The sequence below is a fragment of the Pan paniscus genome, chromosome X (assembly GCF_029289425.2).
Source record: "Pan paniscus chromosome X, NHGRI_mPanPan1-v2.0_pri, whole genome shotgun sequence".
Taxonomy (NCBI): Eukaryota; Metazoa; Chordata; class Mammalia; order Primates; family Hominidae; genus Pan; species Pan paniscus.
In genome coordinates this window covers 79,673,673-79,700,203 of record NC_073272.2, presented here as the reverse complement: position 1 = coordinate 79,700,203, position 26,531 = coordinate 79,673,673, and the positions used below count along the sequence as shown (strand labels likewise).

Sequence of the window (26,531 nt, the reverse complement as noted above, 5' to 3'; positions counted from 1 at the left end):
GTATGCTTATGATTATGATTATTTTTACCACACTGATAAAGCTCCCTTTGAGCAGGTGAGAAGCTAGGTCTTGTCCTGCTCTGGAGCCAACAGAAGCTAGAATAAAACAGCTAATGTTACTTAAATACTTGTCAGGGGTCAAGAACTGCAGTAAGCCCTTCGTGTGCATCAAATCATTTAATCATTACAACTCTCTAAACTAGAAATATCGTTAGCCTCATTTTATAGATAAGGAAACAGAATCAGTGATTTGCCCAAAGTCATATGGCTAGGAAGTGGCAAAGCTGTGATATTTTAGGCCTATGTCAGTTACCCTAAATTTGCTGCTTCCAAATTGAGATGGAGAACCCAGGTTAGATCAGGTTTCCTGAATGGAGTGCACTATTATCAGAGCCGCCCTGAGGAAAGTGGTTCCCATTTGGGGATTCCTTTCTTCAAATAATGCCTATTAGTTTTAATGTGATAAACTCATTCATGCTGAGATGCTATTCCTTCCAAGAGTCTAAAGAGAGTAATGCTTAACCTGTAGAATGAAGTAATAGCAGTAGTATTAAAGACCTTGGAAGGAGAAGGAAGGAAGAGAAGGAAACTGAAGGAAGTGGAAGGATTTTGTGGCAGGGCCTTTTTCAAATCATGCTTTATAGACAGTTGCCTCCTATATCTACATTTATGCATGTTCTTAGCTCTTCAGAACATTAACATTAGTATTTTCTTAGCTTTCTAGGGTACAACATATTCATCTGGATTAGAATTATGCTCTGACTCTACTAACTGTGTACCCTCAGAGGAGTGTTAAACTCTCCTGAGCTTTGGCCTGTTTGCAAAACATAAAGTAATTATTACCTTAAGGAGTTGTTTTGAGGATTAGATGAGACAATGTATGTCAAAGTGCCTGTTTCGTGCTGTTGTTCCTTTAATAACAATAACAATAACAGCTAACAATTTTACAGTATTTACTATGTATCAAACATTGTTATAAGCACTTAATTCCCATTAACTTACATAATCACAGTGACCCTGTGAAGTAGATACTATTATTATTCCCACATTATAGATGAGGAAACTGAAGCACACAGGAATTGACATGCCTGAGGTCACACAGCTGTGAAGTTTCAAATAAGCAGCTTGGCTCTCCGATTGTTGCCTACCTCTAAGAATTTTCAAAAAACAAATCCATAAAAGAAAGGAAATTAAAGTTTTGAGTGATGAAAACACAGTTGGATTCTGTCTTACTGCTGAAGCTGAAGATTTTTGAAAGCACAATGGGTAAGCTCAGCAGTATCTTTTTTAAAAAATGAACAACAGCAACATTAACGTAGATAACATTTATAAAGTCTTTCCTACGTACTAGGTCCTATAGTACCTCTCAGTAACCCTGACCTATAAAAATTCAATAGGTATTAATATTTGCTATCATGATTATAAAGCTCACAATCTAGTAGGATAAATACAACATGTATTAAATAATTAGAATACAAACTAGAAAGTGCAAAGTGATAAGAAACATTAAGAGAAAGTGATATTGGAGTTCAGAAGCAAGAGAGTCACTTTAAAGGTGAGAACTTACATGCTGCAGACAACTAAAGAAGGTTTAAAAGGGAACACAGTTTACAAGAAGAACTTGAAGACAAGGTAAGGTTTGCAAGATGAAGAACAGGAAGGGGAGACGAATTCTGAATAGAAGACACAGAGACAGTGAAATGAACAGAATGTTTTGGGAACAAATAAATCATTTTGTTTGTGAAGGGGGCTATAGGAGATAAAGTCAGCAAATTAGGATGAAGTTTGAAGGTTGGGAGATTTGAAAGTAAGGCTAATGACTCTGAACCTCGTTATGTGGGAAACAGGGAGGTATTGGATACTTTTTTAAATGCTCTTGTCAAGAAAGAGTTCAACTTCAGGAAAATTAATGCAACAAATGTGGAATGGATTAGATTAGAGGAGAAGGTAATAAAGGCAGGGAATCGGTCAGGCACAGTGGCTTACACCTGTAATCCCAGCATGTTGGGAGGCCGAGGGGGGGCAGATCACTAGGTCAGGAGTTCGAGACCAGCCTGGCCAACATGGTGAAACCCCGTCTCTACTAAAAATACAAAAATTAGCTGGTTGTTGTGGTGGGTGCCTGTAATCCCAGCTACTTGGGAGGCCGAGGCAGGAAAATTGCTTGAACCTAGGAGACGGAGGTTGCAGTGAGCCGAGATGGCGCCACTGCACTTCAGCCTGGGCGACAGAGCAAGACTCCCATCTCAAAAAAAAAAAAAAAAAAAAAAAAAAAATTCAGGGAATCTAGTTAGGTGGTTATTGTTGTAATCAGTTGACATTGATGTACAGAGAAAGAGAGGCTTTGTTTCTGTGCCAAGGGATTGATTCAAATATTTCGTCAAATGCATTTACTAATTCTTACTATGTGCCAAGCACTTGTTGAATTGAGCAGAATCCCTCTCCTGGAGGGGCTTAGTAAATTATAATTTAGTAATTGTAACTTTAAAACTCTGTAGCACATTCTATGAAAAAGAAGCCTTGATAAACAGCATAAGATTGTGTTTTTTCAGGAAGCAATTTCAACTGTGCAGTCAGAGAGAAATAATTACTTCATAGAGACAGACAATATTCAAGCATGCAAATACTCATAAATACCCTGCTGCAACCCGTACTTAAATCCTGTATCCAGTAGATGGCGATTATAAGCTTTCATCTAGGCAACAAGTACTTTTCATCTCTTAGGATGCAGAAAGGAAAAGAGGAATGAAAGAGAATGGGAAGTAAGGGGAGAGGGAGAGGATAAGTAAAGGGAAGAAATGAAAGAATGTGGAGAAGGAGTGGGAGATTGGAGGGTGATAGAAGCTACACTTGCTGTTCAGAAGTCTCCCTAAGACATGCTTAGTTCAGCTCCATCTTTTCTGCAGTTAAATATGCAGTTAGCCTTGCTTGTGAGGAAGAAGTTTGTACTGCCTTCCAGGCAGATACCCATGAAGAGAGTATTCCTGTTCCATAATCTCTCCATCTGAGTTTAAGAAAGAGAAGGCATAGCTGTGTTTGAAATATGTTGCACAGGCATTTTGACCCTTTGTAGCAAGAAATGTGGCTTGAAATATCTCCTAATTATTTTGCTCCCCAGGTATCTCTTTCTTTCTAGTTCAGCTGAAAATCCTACCAGAGGAAGAGCAAAGTTGGAATGAAAAGTTCCCAATAAATTACTACAGGCATTTACTAAAGGCAGAAAAAAAAAGAAATACTGGTCAAGCTGACCTTTTTACAACCAGGTAGGGACCATCTCCAAAGGGAGAATCAGGCATGAAAAAAATCCGACTTGTATGTTAGGTGTGTTCCATTAATGGATTGAGAATTATAGGGCTAAAGGTGAATAGGAAAGAAGAAGAAAATAGAAGACCATCCTGCTTCTTTCTTAGGGAATGTGAATTCCTTCTACTTCCTTTTAGTGCAGTCAGAATATCTTGAGTTGCCATTGGATCCATACTCCTGAACAGAGATGGAAAGATAAGGGGTTCAGAGGCTTAGAGAAATTTGTCAAGATATCCTAATTATTTTCTACTGGAAATTTCTGTAGGTCAGAAGTTCAACATGGGTTTCACCCGGATAAAATCAAGGGCTATGCCCCCTTCTGGAAGCTGTAGGGGAAATTGTATTTTGTTGCTTTCTCCAGCTTCTAGAAGACACCTGTATTACTTGGTTCATGACTCCCTTCTGTCATATTTAGAGCCATCAATATTGCATATCTCTGACCATTCTTCTTTGGTCACATCTAATCACAGCCCACAGAGTTCTCCCAATTTTAAGGATGTGTTATTTTATTGGACTCACTCAGATAATCTAGGCTAATCTCATTGTTTCAGTCTACCTTATGATACTATAACAGAACACCTGAAACTGGGTAATTTATAAAAAAGCATATATTTATTTCTTACAATTTTGAGGGCTGGGAAGTTCAGAGTTGAGGGGCCTCATCTGTCAGGGCCTGCTTGTTCCGTTATCCCATGGTGGAAGGCAGAGGACAAGAGAGCAGGAAAAAGAGAGAGAAAGAGACTCATGGAGGGAGGGAGGGGTATATATAGAGATAGAAAATGCTAGCACAAGGCAGGTTGAATTCATTTTTATACCAAACCAATTCCTCTGATAATGACATTAATCCTCATGGATGGATTAATCACCACTTAAAGATCCCATATTTAAACACTGTTGCACTGAGAATTAAGCTTCCAACACATGGACTTTGGGAGACACATTAAAACCATAGCACTTATCTCAAGGTTTGTAACATGAATCATATCTGTAACAAAGCCCTTTTGCCATGTAAAGTAACATATTCACATGTTCTAGGGATTGGCAGAGGGAGAGAGAAGGATGGAGGGAGGCAGGAGAGAGAGAGAGAGAGACAGAGAAAGAGAGAGAATGAATAACAAGTTCACATAATAGATGACCAAATATTGTAGTCTAGTATTATTATTCAACAGAACTTCTTGGAAGTAGGTATAGTAGGTCATCAGACAATCAGACAGGTATTTTGAATGCCTCTAATTAGAAGGCCATTATTTTTGGTGGTATAAACTTGACAGTGATAGATGAAGGTTAAGGGTAAATTAAAAAATAAATAAATAAAAAGGTACAGTAGTCCTGCCTAATGTCACACTAGATGGGATGATAATATTTATTCATCAGTTGCTAACTGTCTGGTATTATTCTAAGCATTTTACATGAAAACCTCATTTAGTCCTTCAAACTAACTTATACCCATTTTACAGATGAGGGAAATGAGATAGAAGTTATTTGACCAAGACCACACACTTATAAATGGTAGAATCAAGAACCCATCTGACTGACTCTGGAGTTCACGTTCTTAACCACTATATTCTACTGCTTCTAAGATAATTTGGCCTTTAATAAAGAACTAAAGAAAATTATACAACCATTTCTAAAAACCAAATAAACATGTGTAGCCCATAATGGTCTCCTGATTGTTAAGGGATAGTATTTCTTGTGTTGACTTTGAACAAAAAGATGATTTCAAAGTATATCATTTTTACTCCCTTTCAAAGTTGGATAACTTGAAATAACCTTAAAGATTCATTTATATTCACTGGTATTTGTCTTAATTGGTATGTTAGCAGCCATTCCCTACCAGGGATGATGAGAGGTAGCAGAAAAACAATTTTCTCCAGTACAATAGTTTCTGCCAATTTCATTTGAATGAGTTTCTCTGCATCCCTTCTAGGACAAAGCTTAAAGGCAAATGATGTGTTTGCAAGCCAAAGATGAGTGTAAAGTGGCTGATACAGGCATAACTCAGAGACATAGTATGTTGGGTTCCAGACCACTACTATAAAGTGAATATCACAATAAAGTGAGTCACAAAATATTTTTTAGTTTCCCATTGCATATAAAAATTATGTTAATGGCTGGGCACGCTGGCTCATGCCTGTAATCCCAGCACTTTGGGAGGCCGAGGTGGGCGGATCATGAGGTCAGGAGATTGAGACCATCCTGTCTAACACGGTGAAACCCCATCTCCACTAAAAATACAAAAAAAAATTAGCTGGGCATGGAGGCGGGTGCCTGTAGTCCCAGCTACTAAGGAGGCTGAGGCAGGAGAATGGTGTGAACCGGGAGCTGGAGCTTGCAGTGAGCCGAGATCACACCACTGCACTCCAGCCTGGGTGACAGAGCGAGACTCTGTCTCAAAAAGAAAAAAAAAATTATGTTTACAGGCCAGGTGTGATAGCTCACACCTGTAATCCCAGCACTTTGGGAGGCCAAGGCAGACAGATCACCTGAGGTCAGGAGTTCGAGACCATCCTGATCAACATGGAGAGACCCCATCTCTACTGAAAATACAGAATTATTTGGGCATGGTGATGCATGCCTGTAATCCCGTCTACTCAGGAGGCTGAGGCAGGAGAATCACTTGAACCAGAGAGCCAGTGGTTGCAGTGAACCGAGATCATGCCATTGCACTCCAGCCTGGGCAACAACAGTGAAACTCCATCTTAAAAAAGAAATAAAAAAAATTATGTTTACACTATACTGTAGTCCATTAAGTGTGTAATAGCATTATGTCTAAAAAATGTACATACTTTAATTTATAATACTTTATTGCTAAAAAATTGTAACACTCCTCTGAGCTTTCCGCAAGTCATAATCTTTTGCTGGTGGAGGGTCTTGCCTCGTTGATGGCTGCTAACTGATCAGGGTGGTGGTTGCTAATGATTGGGATGGCTGTGACAATTTCTTAAAATAAGACAATGATGATGTTTGCCACATTGATTGACTCTTCCTTTTATGAAACATTTCTCTGTAGCATGGGATGCTGTTTGACAGCATTTTGCCCACAATAAAACTTCTTTCTAAGTTGGAGTCAATACTCTCAAATCCTGCTGTTTTATTAATGAACTTCATGTGATATTCTAACTCATTTGTTATAATTTCAACAGTGCTCACAGAATCTTACCCAGGAGTAAATTCCATTTCAAGAAACCACTTTCTTTGCTCATCTATAAATAAGCAACTCCTAATCTATTAAAGTTTTATTGTTAGATTGTAGCAATTCAGTCACATCTTCAGGCTCTCCTTCTAACTCTAGGACACGAAAACAACATCAATCTCCCTGTATATCTCTATTAGTGCTCTTGGGTGACTAAATGCATTGTCAGGGAGAAATAATATCTTGAAAGGAATCTTTTTTTTTTTTTTTTCTGAGAAGCAGGTCTCAACAGTGCACCTAAAATATTCACTAAACCATGTTGAAATCAGATGTTCTATCATTCAGGCTTTGTTGTTCCATTTAGAGTGCAGAGGCAGAGAAAATTTAGCATAATTCTTAAGGGACCTGGGGTTTTCTGAATGATAAATGAACATTGACTTTAAGTTAAAATCAGCAGCTCCATTAGTCCCTAATAAGAGTCAGAATGTTCTTGGAAATTTTGAAGCTAGGCATTGACTTCTCCTCTCTAGTTATGAAATTCCTGGATGTCATCTTCTTATAATAGAAAACTGTATTGTCTGCACTGAGTATTTGTTGTTTACTCTAGCCACCTTCATCAATTGTATTAGCTAGATTTTCTGGATAACTTGCTGTGGCTTCTACATCAGTACTTGCTGCATCACCTTGCACTTTTATGTTATGGAAACAGCTTCTTCCCTTAAACCTATGAACCAACCTCTGCTACCTATATGCTTTTCATCTGCAGCTTCCTTGCCTCTCTCAATTGTTAATTGGGAAAAGTATGAATTAGAAAAGGAGAAGAGACTTTATTTCTTGTAAGGCATATAGCCTAAAAGGTGGCCATCCCACAGGCTGGGAAGCACAGCCTGCAGCCAAGACCAGAAACAAGCACTTCAAAGAAGGAGGGGTTGGAGTAGGAAGTTTATGCTAAAGAGGCTAGCTAAACATACATACTTGACAGGTTACAGGAGGAGCTGTGAATATTCATGAAGGTGGTCCTGACACTTCCATATTGAAGAAACATGCATGTAACATATAACTAATGTTCACTTTGGGGTGGAGAAAACATTTAAATTTATTACAATTAGGTACTATACATCAAAAAGTCTTCAGGACATGAAGGCACATGAGTGTGCAACCTCTGAAAACTGGCCAGAGCCAGTCCATGGTCAGTGGTCTTCTTACCAAGATAAAGTTATTGAAATCAGTCTCTTTTCCAGTGAAATCTATAGTTGTGGCTAGTAGAACAGAGGTTTGGTTAGCATCTGTGAACTGGATGAGTTGTAATTGTTTTAATATTGCCTATCTCGAGGCTAGTGCTTGTTTAGTTGCTAGAGAAAAAGAAAAACCTTGTGGCAGTTAGAACATAGTTTATTCTTTACATTTAAGGGTATGTGACTTAACCCTTGTCTGGCATGGGCTTAGGTCCCTTATAATTTGGTATCCTATTGCCAAAAAGAGTGTGTTCCATCAGTCTTATGATCTCTATTTTGACATAAATGTTGGTCAGTTGTGGTGTCTAATCTGCAAAAGGGAGGAAGTATAAGGAAGCCTGTCTGACCTCCTGTCCCATCATAACTGGGAACTTATTTTTAAGGTTTTTCTGGGGTCCCTTGGCCACAATGGGGTCCATTCAGTCAGTGGGGGGCTTAGAATTTTATTTTTAGTTTACACAGCCTACATATCATTGAAGAGATTTAGGGTCTTGCTCTGAAGCAGGCTTTGACTTGAGGGAATGTTGGGGATTGTTTGATCTTCTATGCAGACCGCTGAAACCACCTCCATATCAGCAACAAGGCTGTATTTTTCTTATCATTCATGTGTTCACTGAAGTAGGATTTCAGTAACTTTTCTTTGCATTCACATCTTAGCCGTTTGCCACAAGAGGCCTAGCTTTTGATCTGTCTTGGCTTTCAACATGTCTTCCTCACTAAGCTTAGTCATGTCTAGCTTTGATTTAAAGTAAGAAATGTACAACTCTTCCTTTCACTTGAACACTTACAGTCCATTGTAGGATTATTTATTGGCCTAACTTCAATATTATTGCATCTCAAGGAACAGAGAGACCTGAGGAGAGGAAGACAGATAAGGGAATAGCCCGTCAGTGCAGCAGTCAGAGCACACACAGCATTTATAGATTAAGTTTGCCATCTTCTTCTTCTTCTTCTTCTTATTATTTTGAGATGGAGTCTCACTCTGTCACCCAGGCTGGAGTGCAGTGGCACAATCTCAGCTCACTGCAACCTCCACCTCCCGGGTTCAAGCAGTTCTCCTGCCTCAGCCTCCCGAGTAGCTGGGACTACAGGCGCACGCTGCCACACCCGGCTAGCTTTTTTTTTGTATTTTAGTAGAGATGGGGTTTCACCGTGTTACCCAGGCTTGTCTCGAACTCTTGAGCTCAGGCAATCTGCCCGCCTCGGCCTCCCAAAGTGCTGGGATTACACGCATGAGCCACCGTGCCTGGCCCACCATCTTATAAGAGTGTGGTTCATGGTACTCCAAAACAATTATAATAGTAACATTAATTATAATCAATCACAAATCATCATAACATATAATAATAATGAAAACATTTGAAATATTATGAGAATAACCAAAATGTGACACAATGACACAAAGTGAACACATGCTGTTTGAAAAATGGTGCAAATAGACTTGTTTGATACAGGGTTGCCACAAAGCTTCAATCTAAAAAATGCTATCTTTGCATAGCACAATAAAGTGAAGTCAATAGAATGAGGTATGCTTGTATTTACTTGCCACACAAATTAGAGCTAAGTTTAAGGATAGAGGAAATGAACTATACAATGTCTATCCTTAAGACAATAAAGGTCAATTTTTTAGACTTCCACTTGCTAAGTATAACTCTACTATTCCTGGATATCATGGCCTGCCATTCTCAAAGTAAAAGGTGAATAGCATGAGGCCCTATTAAACCAGCCCTGGGTTCTCACAGGTATTGGTAATGAGAAATAATACAGAAAATACGTCTAGTCAATTATTTTTTTCCATCAAGATAGAATTATTTATTAAATAAAATAATTATTGTTTAAATTACGTACATTATTAAATATTTATATCCCATTTATCACAAGTAACTATTGGTTAATAATTTTTAGAAGACAATATGTGATTTCTCTGCTCATGCCCCCAGCACACCACAGCTTCCTTACAGAGAGGAGACCAGTCTGCCTCCCCTGTGAGCCTCTGACACACTGCTCTTCACCAGGCAGGGCCCCTCGCTTGGGCCCATAGTACAGCCACCCCACCCTGTTACAGTAGGTAGCTTAGTCAGACATGAGCAGAGCAGGAGAGAGCTCTGCCCTCCCCTCCCCTACCACACACACACCAGGAATGTCAGGCGACCATCAAGTGATGGTCAGGTGGTTAACTGTCTCTCTAAAATAATAATTGGTCACAGCTGAAACCAGGGAAAGGCAGTCTCCCAATAAATAGAAAAAAACCTGAAACTGGTGATCAGCATCCCAATAAGATCTCAGGAGTCAGGCAAGTGGCTCAGGCATGTACACTAAGAACCAAAATGTTTCCATTTAACTGGTATATGACCTCCCTCTAGGAATACTTTACTGGTAAGGGAAGTTGATATGGTTTAGCTGTGTCACCACCCAAATCTCATCTTGAATTGTAGCTCCCACAATTCCCATGTGTTGTGGGAGGGACTCTGTTGGAGATAATCCATTTCTGCCATACTGTACTCCTGGTAGTAAATAACTCTCATGAGATCTGATGGTTTTATAAGGGGTTGCCCCTTTTGGTTGGCTCCCATTCTCTCTTGCCTGCCACCATGTAAGGCATGCCTTTTACCCTCCGCCATGATCGTACGGCCTCCCCTGCCATGTGGAACTGTGAGTCCATTAAACCTCTTTTTCTTTATAAATTACCCAGTCTTGGATATGTCTTTATTAGCAGCATGAAAATGGACTAATATAGGAAGCATGCCTAAAGTGAACATGTGTACAACTCTAGTAAACATACTGTGCCTGTGGCCCCTCCCAAATGTGAGCAGGCCACTGCACATATGGATAGTGCGTTGCAAGGGAAGAATCAGGGGAGAAGGGACACAAGAACCTGGAAACATGCCAGCATATAAAACCCCAAGTCAAAAGGTCAAATTATACACTTGATCTCTCAAGTCACCTGCTTAGCCCTCTCCAAGTGTATTTTACTCCCTTTCATTCCTGCTCTAAAGCTTTTTAATAAACTTTCATTTCTGCTCTAAAATTTGCCTTGGTTTCTCACTCTGCCTTATGACCTTGGTTAAATTCTTCTGTGGAGGCAAGGATTGAGGTTGCTGCAGATCCATACAGATTTGCTGCCAGTAACATATTTTGGTGCTATGAGACTCAGGTACTTTTTACCACTAACATACTTTGGTGCTGAGTGACTTGGATATGGATACGTTCCCTAGTGGTAAGAGACCTCTATACCCCGCCTTCTTTGGCTGGAGGTATTCAACCCCTGTATACCTTTTTTCTTCTCCCTTTCTCTCTCCTGCTTACTAACCAACCCCAAAAATGATTCCTCTCAACCAAAAGTGGCTCTCCTCACCCTGGCTTATCTCTCAGCTCACCCTGAGGAGTGGCTTGTGGGAGTAGGAAGGACATTGGGGTATGCACCAAGTAGAAATGAGGCACTAGTGGCCCTCCTGGACAGGAGGCTCACAAGAGTGGTAGGGCTAGCACTCAAAACTGTGCAATGTCTGGGGTTTCTTCTGCTTTTTCAACTAAAATGGTCTCTTTCTCAAACACCCACACTGCCTATTGCCGTGCTTTTTCTGTGTGTGTTCTGAAACGGCCTTGCACACTCTGGACCAACCACCCCAGGGTCAAATCCACCTCTTTGCATGCCATGTGACTTCTTAAACAGATACTGCCTGTTATTCACGCACCTGTAGCTCTTGCTGCATTTGCACAGCATCAAAGACACAGGCTGCCTTCCAGATATCCCCTGAGATTTATACTTGTTTTTACCCTACCAGTTCAGATGACCTCCAGCCCTTCCCCTGTCTGCTAGCACATTGCTGGGACAGACACTAATTGAAACTCAGGCTCTGCCAGCTCCTTATGACTTACCATATGCTTTTCATTCCTGTTATGCCAAGGGCTTCGTTTTCTGGTGGCTTTTGAAGCAGTTTGTCCACCAGCATATGGCCTCACTCTGGCCCTTTAAGATCCCACCCACTTGCTTTTTTTGAGTCAGCATCTTTTTGGGAGGAAGGGAAATTCTCCCTTTGCAATTTGTATGTTCTTACCTCAAACCCCAAGTACTCCAAAGGTTACCATTTTGTATCAAGAGGGCAAATAAACGTTGCCCTCTCAAATCCAAGTGCTGCTATTTTTGCGAGCATATGAAGGCACTCCATGAGTATTCCTCTCACTTGCTACCACTCCCTCCTGTAGCCTCCATTTCTCTACTTCCACATCCTTCTTAACATGCATCAAGACCCTCAAGGTCATATGTGAAGGCGGGGCGGGGGAGGGAATGTCAGCCCCCTTGTGGCAGTTTACTGAAAAACAAGCTTCTCCTTTACTTAAAGAACATGGGAATTGGGAATCCGAGAAAAGCGATAATTATTTTGTTGTTAGAATGCACTGAATGAGAGTCACTATAAGTTCATGAAGACAAGGATATAGGCAAGCCCAAGGCTGCAAGCACAAGAGACCAATAGGATAGAGACGAAGGTTGGTCCCAGGCTGACAAATTACTATTAAAACAGAGATGATAGCAAGGTTAGGGGTACAGAGTAAGACGAGTTCATCATGGAACCCCAAGGATGAATAGTTTGCCCACTGTTCACTCCAGTATATCAAGTTCTCAAGTGGGTAATTGTGATGAGTTGAGACTAAGGTTAAGGGTACACAGTAAGACTGATTCATTTGAGAACCCTCAGGAAGAATGGGGAATGCCCTATTAAGGATCAGAGGAAAGTAAGAGGGCATACCTTTTTCCCTTTTTTCCTTTTCTCTTCAGTTCTCTCTTCACAGATGGGTAATCATGTCTCCATACCACAAGACATGCCTCTCAGATCCCCTCAGATGCATCCCCCAGAACTGGGAAGTGTGATTTCTCCAAACCTTAAACAACTAGTTTTCCTTTGTAATACCATTTGGCCTATAAAATAAATGGAGGAAATAACAAAAGTCAGCCTTAGAGCCTGGTGCCCTTATACAGGAAATCCTCAAATTGGCCTCCTCTATCTCTTATAACTGAGAGGAGAATAAGGAGTACAGGGCCAAGGAAAAGGAGAAACACAGGGAAAGGAGGCAGACTCAACTGTTGGCTGCCCTGCAAGCCCACCAGCCCCCTTCAAATTGCCCTAAGGACAGTCCTCTAGGTAACTGCCATTGGGGCAGGAAGCCAGGCCACTGGAAGGCAAACTGTCCTAATGGAATAAATGGGAAAAAGCTGTGCATGACTTGCCCCCTCTACCACAAGCTCAGCCACTGGAAATGGGACTGTCAAGAGGGCCAAATGGCCTCTGGAACAGAATCCCAACTCCTGATGGCCTTCAGCTGAAGGGGCTCTCTGCTCTGTCTGGCTTCTAAATCAGACATCAGTGTCATCAATGGTACTACAAAGCCAAGGACAACTCTGGAGGTGGCAAGTAAAATTATAAATTTCTCTTTTGGGTTCAAGAGCTGACTACTCCGTGCTAATTCTCCCCTAAGCAACTCTCTTCCAAATCCTGTTGGGTAACACGGACATATAGCACCACCTCCCTCCAAAAGAAAAGATTCACATCTCTTTGGGGCAAAACCTCTACAGTACACAGATAAACTCCTTATCTTCTGCCCTTCACAGGACTTACACAGTAACATGTAGTTCAAACCATAACTTCCTAACAGAAGTAAAATTATTTTTGTCTAATCCAAAGGTTATAAAGGTAAAGGTATTTCTGGTAAGGAAAGTTATAAAGAAAAAGATTTTGTATTAAAAAAAAGGATCTTGTATGGTAAATTATTGTCCTAAAATAAAATGACTTGTTGTTTAAAAAGAGGGATTTTAGGACAAGTCAGAAAGTCGAAGCATGTTATAGGTGGTCTGTGTAAGTTATGAAAAAAATCATGAAACAGAAGTTATAAAAATGTACAATTTTAAAGGGTATTTGGTCTACTAAATGCTCCATAAACTGCTACTATTACTTAACTGTACAAATTGCCTGCTTTAAACCTAGGTAAGGAATGGGGACACACAGAGTTAGCCATGCCTCTAGCTATGCTGGAATCAAACCTTATCTGCACTTCTGTCTGGTGTCCTAGGCTCCAAACCTAGTACATAATTAGAATCACTTATTTATCAGGTTTTTCACCAAAAGTAAAAGTTGCTAAGAGTTAACAGTGTAACATGTACTTGAGATTGCTGGAAAAACAGCTGTACATGCAAGATGTGTAAGGAGAACCGAATGTGCTTTTGGAAAAGGGTTATAAGAAGACACGGGAATGCAGATTTCTTTTTGCCTGGTTTAGAGGGTTAAATGATTATTTTAAGTTAGATATGATAAAGTTGAATATTTAAGCAAGTTGTGAAAGTTTTTTGAAAGATTAATCTTGTAAAATAAAATCTGTATGTAAACATATTGCCTAAAGTTAAAGGAGTATTATTCAGTTTTTCCATAAATTAAACACTGGAATAAAAGCACAACAGAGTTTTATTAAAGCATTAATCTACTCTTTATAAATGTGTTGTTGGTATGTGTTCCAAAATTATGTAAAACTCCTATAATTCTGATATAACTTAATATAAGTTATCAGTAATAATTATAATTGTTATATTATTATGCCACAGAGGTAACAAATATCCTTCTTAGTTGTATCTTTGACTATGGGTGCCCTAAGACTTTTTGTTATCCATAGACAGTTGTTGTTTTAATTCTATTTAAAAGGTGGTTTTTTAAAATCAACTATAAAACTCTAACAGGTGCTCTTAAATGCAGGTTTTTGATAACTTCAGAGATTGTGACATTAGAATAGAGGAAAAACTTTCAGAACTCTCGTGGAAAGCTGAAATGTTTATGAATATCAAGCAGAACAGGAGTTAACTTCATGGAGTAAACTAATAAAAGACTAAATAATCCTTACAGCTTTTAACAATTGAGTAAAGTATGTCCCTGTAAATGAAACTTAGAGCATATTGTTTTCTGTTTACTTGATCTCTCCAGAATTTAGATACTACTTGTAAGTATTCTCAACTTATGGCAATATAGTTACTTGCCTTAGTGCAGTAAGAATCTATTTTCTTTTACACAGGACACAACTGGAGAAACTGGTTATTTTACCAAGGCTTTGACTGGAATGGCATAGTTTCAGGTTGCTTTAAGGAATCAACTTTGACTTATAAAGCCAATAAATACACCTTGGGAAAACTGGCCTCATACCTTGTCTAAATAGTCTCTGTACACAGCTCTTGACCTCTGGTAAGTAAAGAATGTTATTTTCCAGTAGGCCAAGGAGCCCCAAGTTATCTTGGGACCTCAAGAGGAGAGGAATTTCCCCAACTCATATAGATAATTGATGACACTAACCCATGGCTGGGATTAAGTCTTCAAAAAAGTCTTATCTGATTCCTCATGAAATGAAGTTCCATCAAAGACAATTTAAAAGGGAGCCTATATGGCAAATAATTATTCTTGCTGTTGTTTATGCAAATAATCAGGCCAAGTATAATAAGACAAGTTTATTTTGCAAACTAATCAATCCTATCATGATATTTTTTAAACAAAGGAGGACTGGAAAGATAAAAATCATGTTTCAAGAACTATGGTATACTTATTAGATTCTAGTCTCATCAGTTGTTTTTGAGTTTTTGTCTGCAATTCAGACTAACCCTGCTTATTCCTGTGAACTAACTGGTGAACTCTGGCTACAACTCAGAAGAAACAAGAGGGATGGGTCGTGCAAAAACCTGAATCAGTGTTCTAATTCTTGGCAATAGAATAATTGGCTAGCAACCCCATGCACCCACGTCTTAGCAGGCGTGAATATAGCCACCAACTACCGGGGCATGTCGGCAGCCTTGGGATTTTTTGGAGGTGTCTTCTCCCCCTTATTTTGTTTTGACATTCTTCTCAATCTACTAACCTGATTTGTCTTTTCTTGCGTTCAGGCCATCAAGCTCCAAAAGATGCTCAGTGATGGATACTGTCCTCTCAATACTAGAGTCACACTTCTAGAGGGGACCCCTAGACTGCCCATCAGTGGAACATGACAGAGGCAAAATCTTGCCACTGTCTTCCTTGGGCCTGGGTGGCTATGACTTTCACCAATCCATGGAGCCACCCTGTTCTGACAGCTAACTTCTGTCAGCAGGAAACAATTACAGAAGACTGACTTACATCAACTTTCCCCAAAGAATTGGGGTCTTGGATTGTTGAGAGGGGACATGGTACAGTAAGTAGCTAGTCAGACATGAGCAGAGCAGGAGAGGTCTCTCCCTCACCACACACACACCAGGAATGTCAGGTGGTTTTTAAGTGTCTCTCTAAAGTAATAATTGGTCACAGCGTGTGCAAGGGAAAGGCGGTCGCCCAATAGGAAAATACTGAAACTGGCGATCTGCTTCCTGATGAGATCTCAGGAGCCAGGCGAGTGGGCTCAGGCATGTGCACCAAGAGGCAAAATGTTGGAGTTTAACTGGTATATGACCTTCTAGGGACATTTGACTGGTAAGGGAAGAACTCCTCAAGAGAGCATGCATACAACTCCAGTAAACACACTGTGCCTGTGGCCTTTCCCAAGTGCTAGCAGGTCACTGCGCATGTGGACAGCCCACCACAAGGGAAGAATCAGAGAAGGGACACAAGACCCCTGAAGCCTACCAACATATAAAAAACCCCAAGTCAAAAGGTCAAACTGTGCACTTATCTGTGAAGTACCCGCTTGTTCCTCTTACAAGAGTATTTCACTTTCTTTCATTCCTGCTCTAATGCTTTTTAACATACTTTTAGGCCTGCTTTCAACTTGCTTTGGTTTTTCACTCTGCCTTATGCCCCTCAGTCAAAAGCCTTCTGAGGAGTCAACAGTAGAGGTTGCTGCAGACCTGTACAGATTTGCCACTGGTAACAACCCCTGGATGAACATTCCATTGGCAGTAGCTCTGTGTTTCTCTGAGGTGGAGTTCCCAGAAGCAACTGATAGTCCCTCTGCTCCTGCCTTCCACAGTACCCACCCTTGCTGCCCCCAGGGTGGAAAAGTCACAAAGAGCTTGAGTACTTTACTTGCACCTCCAGCATGCTACAGCCACCCTATAGAGAGGAGGTCAGACTGTGCTCCCATCAGCCACCCCCCAACCCCATCTCTTCACCAGGCAGGGCCCTCTGGCTTTGGCCTGCAGCAAAGAAGTGTCACCCCCAGCTGATCATTCCAATTTGCAGTGGCTCTGTGTTTCTCTGTCATATAGCTCCCAGAGACAAATGACAGCCCATCTGCCATCACTGCTGCTGAGGTCCCGACCCCTGCTGCCCCCAAGCTGAGTAGAGAACAAGAAGCCTAAACATACCCCAGGGCTACTGTGCACAGCTTAGAAGTGCCAAATGGTGATCTGTGGCCAGCACACGAGCAGGAGAGGAACCCACACTCTCAGAGCCCTAAGAGGTTAGAGTCAAAGCTTCAGGAACTGTGCAGAAACACAGCATGCCTCCATCTGCAGGTTCCACCTGGGAAAGGTGTGGCCTATCTCCCTGTCATGGCCCCTGCCCATGGAAGTCCTGCAGCCTAGAATGCCTAACAAAAGAAAAGCAGATGCCCTGCCAGTGATTGTAGGGAGTTCTTCCAAGACACAAGAGTGGACCTAGTGAGGGAGTCACCTCTCTCCACCCCACACCAAAGAGCACACCCGAAAGCATGAAGAAATACAGAGGAGCCACATGGTGTAATAAGAGCCTATTTACTGTTACTCTTAAGCACCATCTACTGAATTGCAGCCCGAACTAGAACACCAAAAATATTTTGCTAATATACTCATCTGTGAAACCAAGGGCAATATTTCAGCCACAAAAAAGGCCCACCACAGAGCCTTGGCCCTCTGAAAACATCCAGAAACAAAGCCAACTGACTATACTCAAATTACACTACAGTTGAAGGAATGTCAGTCCTCCCAGTTGAAAAAGAACGAGCCCAAGAATTCTGGCAAAACAAATAGCCAGTGTGTCCCCCTACCCATAAACAAGTCCACTGGCTCCCCAAGAATGGTCCTTAACATTTTGGAAATGACTGAAGTGACAGACATACAATTCAAAATTTATACGGCAAGGAAGTTTCAGGAGAAAGTTAAAATTTCAGTCCAAGGAATCTAAAAAATCCAATAAAATGAGATGAGCTGAAAGACAAAATAACCGTTTTAACAAAGAACCAAACTGATAGAGCTGAAAAACTCACTACAAGAATTTCATAATAAAATTGGAAGTATTAACAGCAGAATAGACCAAACTGAAGAAAGATGAGACCCAACCATCTGCTCTCTTCAAAAGACACGTATCTCATTTAGCAACACCCACAGGCTCAAAGTAAATGGTTGGAGAAAGATCTACCATGCAAATTAAAAAGAGCAGGTGTTGCTATTTTTATATCAGATAAACAGATTTTAAACCAATAAAAATTAAGGAGATTGTATAATGATAAAGCATACAATACAAGAAGAAGACATAACTATACTAAATGTATATTCAGCCGACATTGGAGCACTGAGATTCATAAAACAGTTCTTTTTGACCTACGAAGACTTCAACAACCACAGAATAACAGTGAGAGACTTCAACACCACACTGACAGCATTAGACAGGACATCAAGGGAGAAAACTAACAAATTCTGGCCTTAAACTTGAAACTTGACCAATTGGATTAAAAAGACATCTACACAACACTCCACCCAACAGCCATAGAATATATAATCTTCTCATCTGCATATGGAACATATTCTAAGATTGACCACATGCCCAGTCATAAGGGAAGTCTCAAAACATTAAAAAATTGAAATCATAACAAGCACACACTCAGACCACAATCCTCACAGAATACTATGCACAACTATTTGCATGCAAATTAGCAAATCCAGAGTAAATGGATAAATTCCTGGAAGAACACAAATTCCCAAAATTAAGTCAGGAATATATTGAAACCCTGAATAGATCAATATAGAGCTCTGAAATTAAATCAGTAATTAAAATAAAAAACTACCAATAAAAAAAAAGCCCAGGACAAGATGGATTCACAGGTGAATTCTACCAGATGAACAAAGAATTTGTAGTAATCCTTCTGAAACTATTCCAAAAAATTGAGGAGGAGTGTCTGCTCCCTAACTCATTCAGTGAAGCCAATGTCAGCCTAATACCAAAATCTGGCAGAGACAAAGTGAAAAAGGAAACTTCAGACTAATACTCTTCATGAATATAGGTGCAAATATCCTCAACAAAATACTAGTAAATTGAATCCAGCTGCACATCAAAAAGTTAATGCACCACAACCAAGTTGGATTTGCAAGGCCGGTTCAATAAATCAATAAATGTGATTTATAATCAATAAATGTGATTCACCACACAAACAAAATTAAATACCATATGATCATCTCAATAGACGGGCAAAAAGATTTTGAAAAAATCCAAGTTGTTCATGTCCAAACCCCTCAAAAAACTTGATACAGTCAAAGGTGGGCACAGTGTAAAAATAAATAAGGAAGGGTAGATATATGTAAAATAGGTGAAAGGTGGGGATCAAAGGAAAGCATGCGAAATGGGAAGACGGGTTTGCAACCTGGTCTGTGAATTTTACTTGTAACTTGGCCTTTAGGGTTTAAACTGTCTTTGGCTTGAAGGTGGGATTTCACTGGGTACCTGCCCCTGTTTTAGGATTTCTCTGCCTCCTCCCTCTATCATTTCCCCCTCTGAAGAGGTACATGTAACTGTCGTTAGAACAGGGATGATGACTGATCTTAGCTGTTTCCTGCTGACGGGGCATTGTTTTAGGGGCAATGACAATCAGATTTCTCTCAGAGGCCTATCTAAGGGTCCTCAGTAAAAGGGAGCCATTGTCTGAGGCTCTGGTTGCGTGACTGGAGTTTGTTGGCCTGTAGGCAAGAAGAAACAAATTTTACAAGGCTAACTATGCATGGATCAAATATGGGTATTATACAAAGAGGAGTTAAAGGGGACGAATCTAGTGTCAAAGATAACAGAAATGAGAAGTGAAATATACTAATCATTCTGAAAATAATATTGTGCCCCTTATGAAAGAAATTAAATATTGTATGGGAGCAATTAAACTTTAAAAAGAGATAACTGTTGAGGGGAGTAGGTATTTCTGTTCGTGTTCAGGATTAATGGACCCTTGGTAAAGGTGCCTCATGGTGAAGAACAAAACAAAGGTAAGAACAGCAAGCATAGGCAAGACTGTAAAGAGGATATCCATGGAAGGTCAATTATTAACACTTATCTTTTGTGATTTTTAGCTTGAGGTCCCAGATTTTTTCACATTGGTACTTTGGGTGCTCTTCTGGGTTGATGGAGGTGATGCTGTCAGCTTCCCCATGTGTTTACTTGAGTATATGAATCCAAGAATCTGTTCCAGTGACCTTCCCTGCTGTAGGAGTAGAAAGAAGTACAGTGTACTTCCCAATCTTCCCTCCCAATCTGGGCCTAGAGAGGGAGAAAGGAAGGGAAGTGCCTTTACCAGTACTAGGTCCCCTGGATTGAATATAATTTTATCATTTTGAGATTGTTATATAAATGAAAGTATATAGTGTTTAACCTTTTGAGATTGACTTTTTCACTAAACAAGATATCCTTGAGATCTATGAAAGTTTTTCATGTATCAATAATTTATTCATTTTTATTGCTGCATAGTATTCCACAGTATAGATGCACCAGTTTGTTTAACCATTCACCTTCTAAGAGGCAACTGCAATATTGACAGTTTTGGGATATTACAAATAAAGCTGCAATGAACATGTGTGTACAGGTTTTTGTTGTAAAAATAAGTTTTGATTTTTCTGGAATAAATGCCCCAAAGTGCAAATTACTGGGCCATATGATGTGTATTTTTAACTTTATAAGAAACAGTCATATTCTTCCAGAGTGGCTGTACCATTTTCTATTCCCAACAACAATGTATGATCTAGCTTTTCTGAATCCTCACCTGCATTTTATACTGTCACTGTTGTCTATTTTAGCCATTTTGATAGGTATGTAGTGATAACATAGTTTTAATTTATATTTCCTTAATGGCTATGCATATTGAACACCTTTCCAAGTGATTATTATCACATGTATATATTATTTGGTGAAAAGTCTGTTCATGTCTTCTGCCTACTTTCTAGTGATATAATAAACTTTATTATTTTTTGCATTTTTTTCTTTAAAAAGAGTACTTCCTAACACCCACATTATATATCATGTGCTTTCATTTAATGTTATTATAATCTTGATTTTTATTTTGAAGACTTTGTTTCTAAAGGAATTTTCTGAATTATGTGAGATATGGCTTTAATTTTATTTTTTCCAAATCAACAACCAATTGTCCCAATAAGTGAACAATTAAATACTTTATTTATTCACCCCTACTCTGAAGACCTATTTTTATTATTTACTAACTATATATTCATATAATAAACTAATTGCTAAATATATTTTTATATAATCATAATACTAATTATATATCCTAATTGTGTGATATACTAATTATATAATCTGTTTCCAAACTCTTTAGTTCTGTTGAGTTATTTGTTTAGTCTTCAACTGATACCATTCTGTTTTAATTTTTATGGTTCTATCACATGTCATAATACCTAGTAGAACAGATTCTGCTCCATGTGCCTGTTTTCCCAAACATGAATTGGCTACTATATATTTGCCCTAACATATGAATTTAAAATTAGTTTTTTTTAAGAAAAAATGCTTATTGAGGTTTTGGTTGACATAGCATTGAAATTATGGCTTATTTGGGGGTAGGAGTGTTGGTATATTTACAATATTGTTTCACCCCTCCAGTAGAGTTATATCACTCTCAGTTCACTCAAATCTCATTTTATGTCATTGCTTGTCATTTTTCTACCATAGCACATTGGCTCTGAGTTTTGAAGATGAAGTTAAAGTTTGGTAGGCACAAGCAAGGTTAGAGCCTTCCTAGGTATCCCAGTTTAGCATGTGGTCGTCTAAGCTTGGAAGTTATGATGCAGATAAGAGGAGATTTCAGGTCTATGCAAGGACAAAAAAGACTGATAGTGTGGTTCTTTAGTTTCAGACCCCCATGCACAACCCTGGGAGATTCTTAGAGGCACCTGTAGCTTCCCAGAGCTGATTGCAAGCTCTAATGCTAGAAGAGTGGGGCAAGACTGGGTGGGAAAATTGGCATCACAAATTTACCACAACCTGAGAAGATTTTTTTAAAGCTTAATTTAAATGATTAAAAACACAGAGAAACTGGATCAGGGCTTATCCTAAATAAATTAACACAGTAACAGAAACCAAATAATGCATGTTTTCATTTATAAATGTGAGCTAAGCATTGAGTACACATGGATGTAAAGATGGGAACAAAAAACACTGGGGACTGCTACAAGTGGGAGGAAGGGAGGAGGCCATGTGTGGAAAAACTACATATAGGATACTGTGCTCACTACCTGGGTGATCGGATCATCTATACCCCAGACCTCAGCATTATGCAATGTATGCATGTAACAAACCTGCACATGTACCCTATGAATCTAAAATAAAACTAGAAATGAAATATATATTACTCACTTCTATAAGGCATTCTAATATATACATTACAATGAAATACTCAGCAATACGTTACAATGAAATACTCAGCAACAAGTTTAATAAAAGTGAAAGACCTATGCACTGAATCCTATAAAACACTGATGAGAGAAATTAAGACACATAAAAATGAAAATGCCAGTCCTTGAGAGAAGCCATGGGACCTGAGCCCTGAAAAGCCACAGAGGCAGAGCTGCCCAAGGCCTTGGAAGCCCACCCCTTGCATCAGCATGCCTTGGAGGTGAGACATGGAGTAAAAGGAGATTATTTTGGAGCTTTAAGATTTAATGACTGCCCTGCTGGGCTTCATACTTGCGTGGGGCATGTAACCCCTACGATTTGGCCAATTTATTCCATTTAGAATGGGATTATTTACCTAATGTCTGTGCCTTCATTGTATCTTGGAAGTAACTAACTTGTTTTTTTATTAATATTTTACAGGCTCATAGGCGGAAGGGACTTGTCTTGTCTCAGATGAGACTTTGGACTTGGACTTTTGAGTTAATGGTGGAATGAGTTAAGACTTCGGGGGACTACTGAAAATGCATGATTAATTTTGCAGTGGGAAAAGAACATGAGAATTGGGAAAAGCCAGAAGAGGAATGATATGGTTTGGTTCTGTGTCCCCATACAAATCTTATGTCAAACTGCAATCCCTACGTGTCAGGGCAGGGATATAGTGGCAGGTGGTTGGGTCAAGGGGGCAGATTTCCAATAAATATTAATTGGAAGAATTAATATGATTAAAATTTTCATACTACCCAAAGAAATCTACAGTTTTACTGCAGTCTCTATTCAAATTTTAATAAAAATTCACAAAAATGTTCACAAATAATCAAAAAGTTTTTATGGAACAACAAAAGATCCTGATAGGAAAAGCAGCCTTGAGGAAAAAAAACACTAAAATATCACACTACCTGATATTAAAATATACTACAAAGTTATAGTAATGAAAACAAAATGATAATGGCATAAAAATAGAACATAGGCCAATAAAACAAAATAGAGAGCCCAGAAAGAAATCCACATATTTACAGTCAATTGGTTTTCAACAAGGTTGCCAAGACCACAAAACATAAAGGACGGTCTTTTTAATAAATGATGTTGAGGAAGCTAAATATCTGCATGCAGAAGAATGAAATTAGATCCTTCTCTTACACCATATACAACAATCAACTCAAAATGGTTTAAAGACTTAAACAGAGGATCAGAACTATGAAGTTACTAGAAGAAAACATAAGGAAAAGATCCATGATACTAGCCTTGGCAATGAATTTTTTTTTTTTTAGATATGACTACAAAAGCACAGGCAACAACAGCAAATTAACTGTAATTAAACCCAACTAAAAGTGTTTGCACAGGAAAACAAACAACAGAGGGAAGAGACAACTTACAGAATGAAAGAAAGTCTGCAAACCATACATCTTGTTAGGGGTTAATGTCCAAACTATATAAGCAATTTATATGATTCAATAAGAAGAAAGCAACCTGATTAGAAAATGGGCCAAATATCTTAATTTGGATATTCATCACCTCCAAATCTCATATTGAAATTTGATTTCCAGTGTTGGAGGTGGAGCACGGTTGAAATTGTTTGGATTATGGGTCAGATGCCTTATGAATGGCTTCGTGTCATTCTCATGGAATCGAGTGAGTTCTCACTCTTAGTTCTCATGAGACCTGTCAGTTAAAAAAGAACCTGATATCTCCTCCTCTCTGCCTTGCTCTCTCTTTTGCCATGTGACATGCTGCCTCTTATTCCCCATCCACCATGATTGGAAACTTTCTGTGAGGCCCTCACCAAAAGCAGGTGCTGATGCCATGCTTTTTGTACAGCCTATGTTGTAATTTATGTTGTAATACAAATGAAAACCACAATGAAATATCACCTCATGTCCATTACAATGGCTATTATATATATATAAAGATGATATATATAAAGATGATATATATAAAGATATATATAAAGATGATATATATAAAGATATATATACAAAGATATATATATATATATATATGAATGATTACAAAAAGTGTTGAAACTGATGTGGAGAAAAGAAACTACACATTGTTGGTGGGAATTTGTAGCCATTTTGGAAAACATTATAGAGGTTACCTAAAAAATTAAAAATAAAAATACCATGTTATCCACCAATCCCACTACTGGCTATTTTTCCAAAGGAAATGAAATCAATATTTCAAATAAATATCTAGACTTTCCTGTGCATTGCAGCATTATTCACAATAGCCAAGATACAGAATTAGCCTGTCCATCAGCAGATGAACAGATAAATAAAATGTGATATCATTAACTTTTTATTTATTTTTCTGAGAGGATGTGGAGTAAGATGGCCAAATAGAACACTCCAGTGATCATCTCCCCTCAGGAACACCAAATTGTACAACTATCCATGCAAAAGACCCTTCATTAAAAAAAAAACTAGACAAACAAGAGCAAAACTGAAACAAAAACAAAAACCAGATGAGAAATTACATCATCTTGTTTTAACAAATGATAGGAGAAGCAGCATCGAAGAGGGTAGAAAGGATAGCCTTGCATTGCCTATAACACCCCTACCCAACCCAAGGTAGCACAGCACAGAGAGAATCTGTGTGCTTGGAGAGAAAAAGTAAAATGAGGGTAAAACTTTGCATTGGAAGTCAGTAACTCCATGTTACAGGGGAAGACAGCACTATGAAAAATTCAGCTGGTGCCTACAGAGGGAGCACTTCCACTAGCCTTGGGCCTGGAGGAATCTCCCATCTTAGCAGGATGAACCTATATCCCAGCCACCTTCAACACTAGCTGACTAAAGTATCCTTGAGACACAAATAAATTTGGGTGGAAGTCAGACCACAGTGTCTACACTCCTTGGGCAATCCCTGGTGCTCCAGTGATCTCAGAGCAGTGGGCTTGTGGTGTAACCCAGTGTCATGCCAGCTGCAGTGGCCATAGGAGTGCCTGCATCACCTCCTCACCCAACTTTAAGCAGTAAAGCAAGGGAAGAGACTACTTCCGCTTTGGAGCAGGAGAGGGAAGAGCACAGAGGACATTATTTTGCAACTTGGGTGTTGACACTGTTTTGCAACTTGGGTATTAGCATAACTACAGAAGAAGAAGCACCAGGGAGATTTCTGAAGTCCCTGTTGGATGGTATTTCTAGACCCACCACAGGCCAAAAGGGAATCTGATGTCCTGCTGGGATAGAATCCGTTATGGCAAGATTCACTATATTGCTAAAAAGTGTCTTCCGGCCTTGGATAAACATCACCAGCCGTCAGGCAGTAGTGGCTGTGGACCTTGGCTGAGCCCCAGTACTGTGCTGGTCTGGAAGGCCATGGGTTACAGGTGCAATACAGTGAAATGCCACCTGTGGAGGCCATGGAAGTGCCTGCATCACCCTTCACCCAACTCCAGACAGCCCAGCATAGAGAGATACTCCTAATTGGGAGAAAGTGGGAGGAATGGAACGAGGGACTTTACATGGAAATCGACAGAATTATTATCTTCAAGACCACCAAGGCTACGTATCTGAATGTGAAAGAGTCACAGCATTTCTGGGCTTAGGTTGTCCCCTAGTGCTGAAATGGCTATAATTACAACAGGCTTAGGTGACAACACCCAATCCCCTTTGAATATTTGGAAAGTCCTCTCAGGAGGGATGAGTACAAACAAGCAAAGGGTTGAAATAAATACCTAACTGTATTAGTCCATTTTTACCCACTGTACAGAACTACCTGAGACTGGGAAATTTATAAAGAAAGGAGGTTTAATTGACTCACAGTTACACATGGCTGGGTAGGTGTTAGGACACTTACAATCATGGTGAAAGGCAAAGGGGAAGCAAGGCATGTCTTACGTGGTGGAAGGAGAGAGCAAGGGGGGAAGCGCCACACTTTCAAACCATCAGATATCATGAGAACTCGCTATCATGAGAACATGGGGAAAATCTGCCCTCTTGACCCAACCACCTGCCACTATATCCCTGCCCTGACACGTAGGGATTGCAGTTTGACATAAGATTTGTATGGGGACACAGAACCAAACCATATCATTCCTCTTCTGGCTTTTCCCAATTCTCATGTTCTTTTCCCACTGCAAAATTAATCGTGCATTTTCAGTAGTCCCCAAAGTCTTAACTCATTCCACCATTAACTCAAAAGTCCAAGTCCAAAGTCTCATCTGAGACAAGACAAGTCCCTTCCGCCTATGAGCCTGTAAAATATTAGTAGAAAAACAAGTTAGTTACTTCCAAGATACAATGAAGGCACAGACATTGGGTAAATAATCCCATTCTAAATGGAATA

General features: G+C 39.5%; 1 long non-coding RNA gene across 1 annotated transcript in view; it reads left to right on the top strand.

Annotated features, from left to right (window-relative positions):
- Nucleotides 1–22,986, top strand: part of LOC100982585 (uncharacterized) — an 86,057-nt gene extending 63,071 nt beyond the window's left edge. Inside the window, exons 6-7 of the long non-coding RNA XR_010111309.1 lie at nt 14,725–14,891; nt 22,665–22,986. This is a non-coding gene — a long non-coding RNA (uncharacterized LOC100982585). The remainder of the gene's footprint in view (nt 1–14,724; nt 14,892–22,664) is intronic.
- Nucleotides 22,987–26,531: the final 3,545 nt, after the last annotated feature.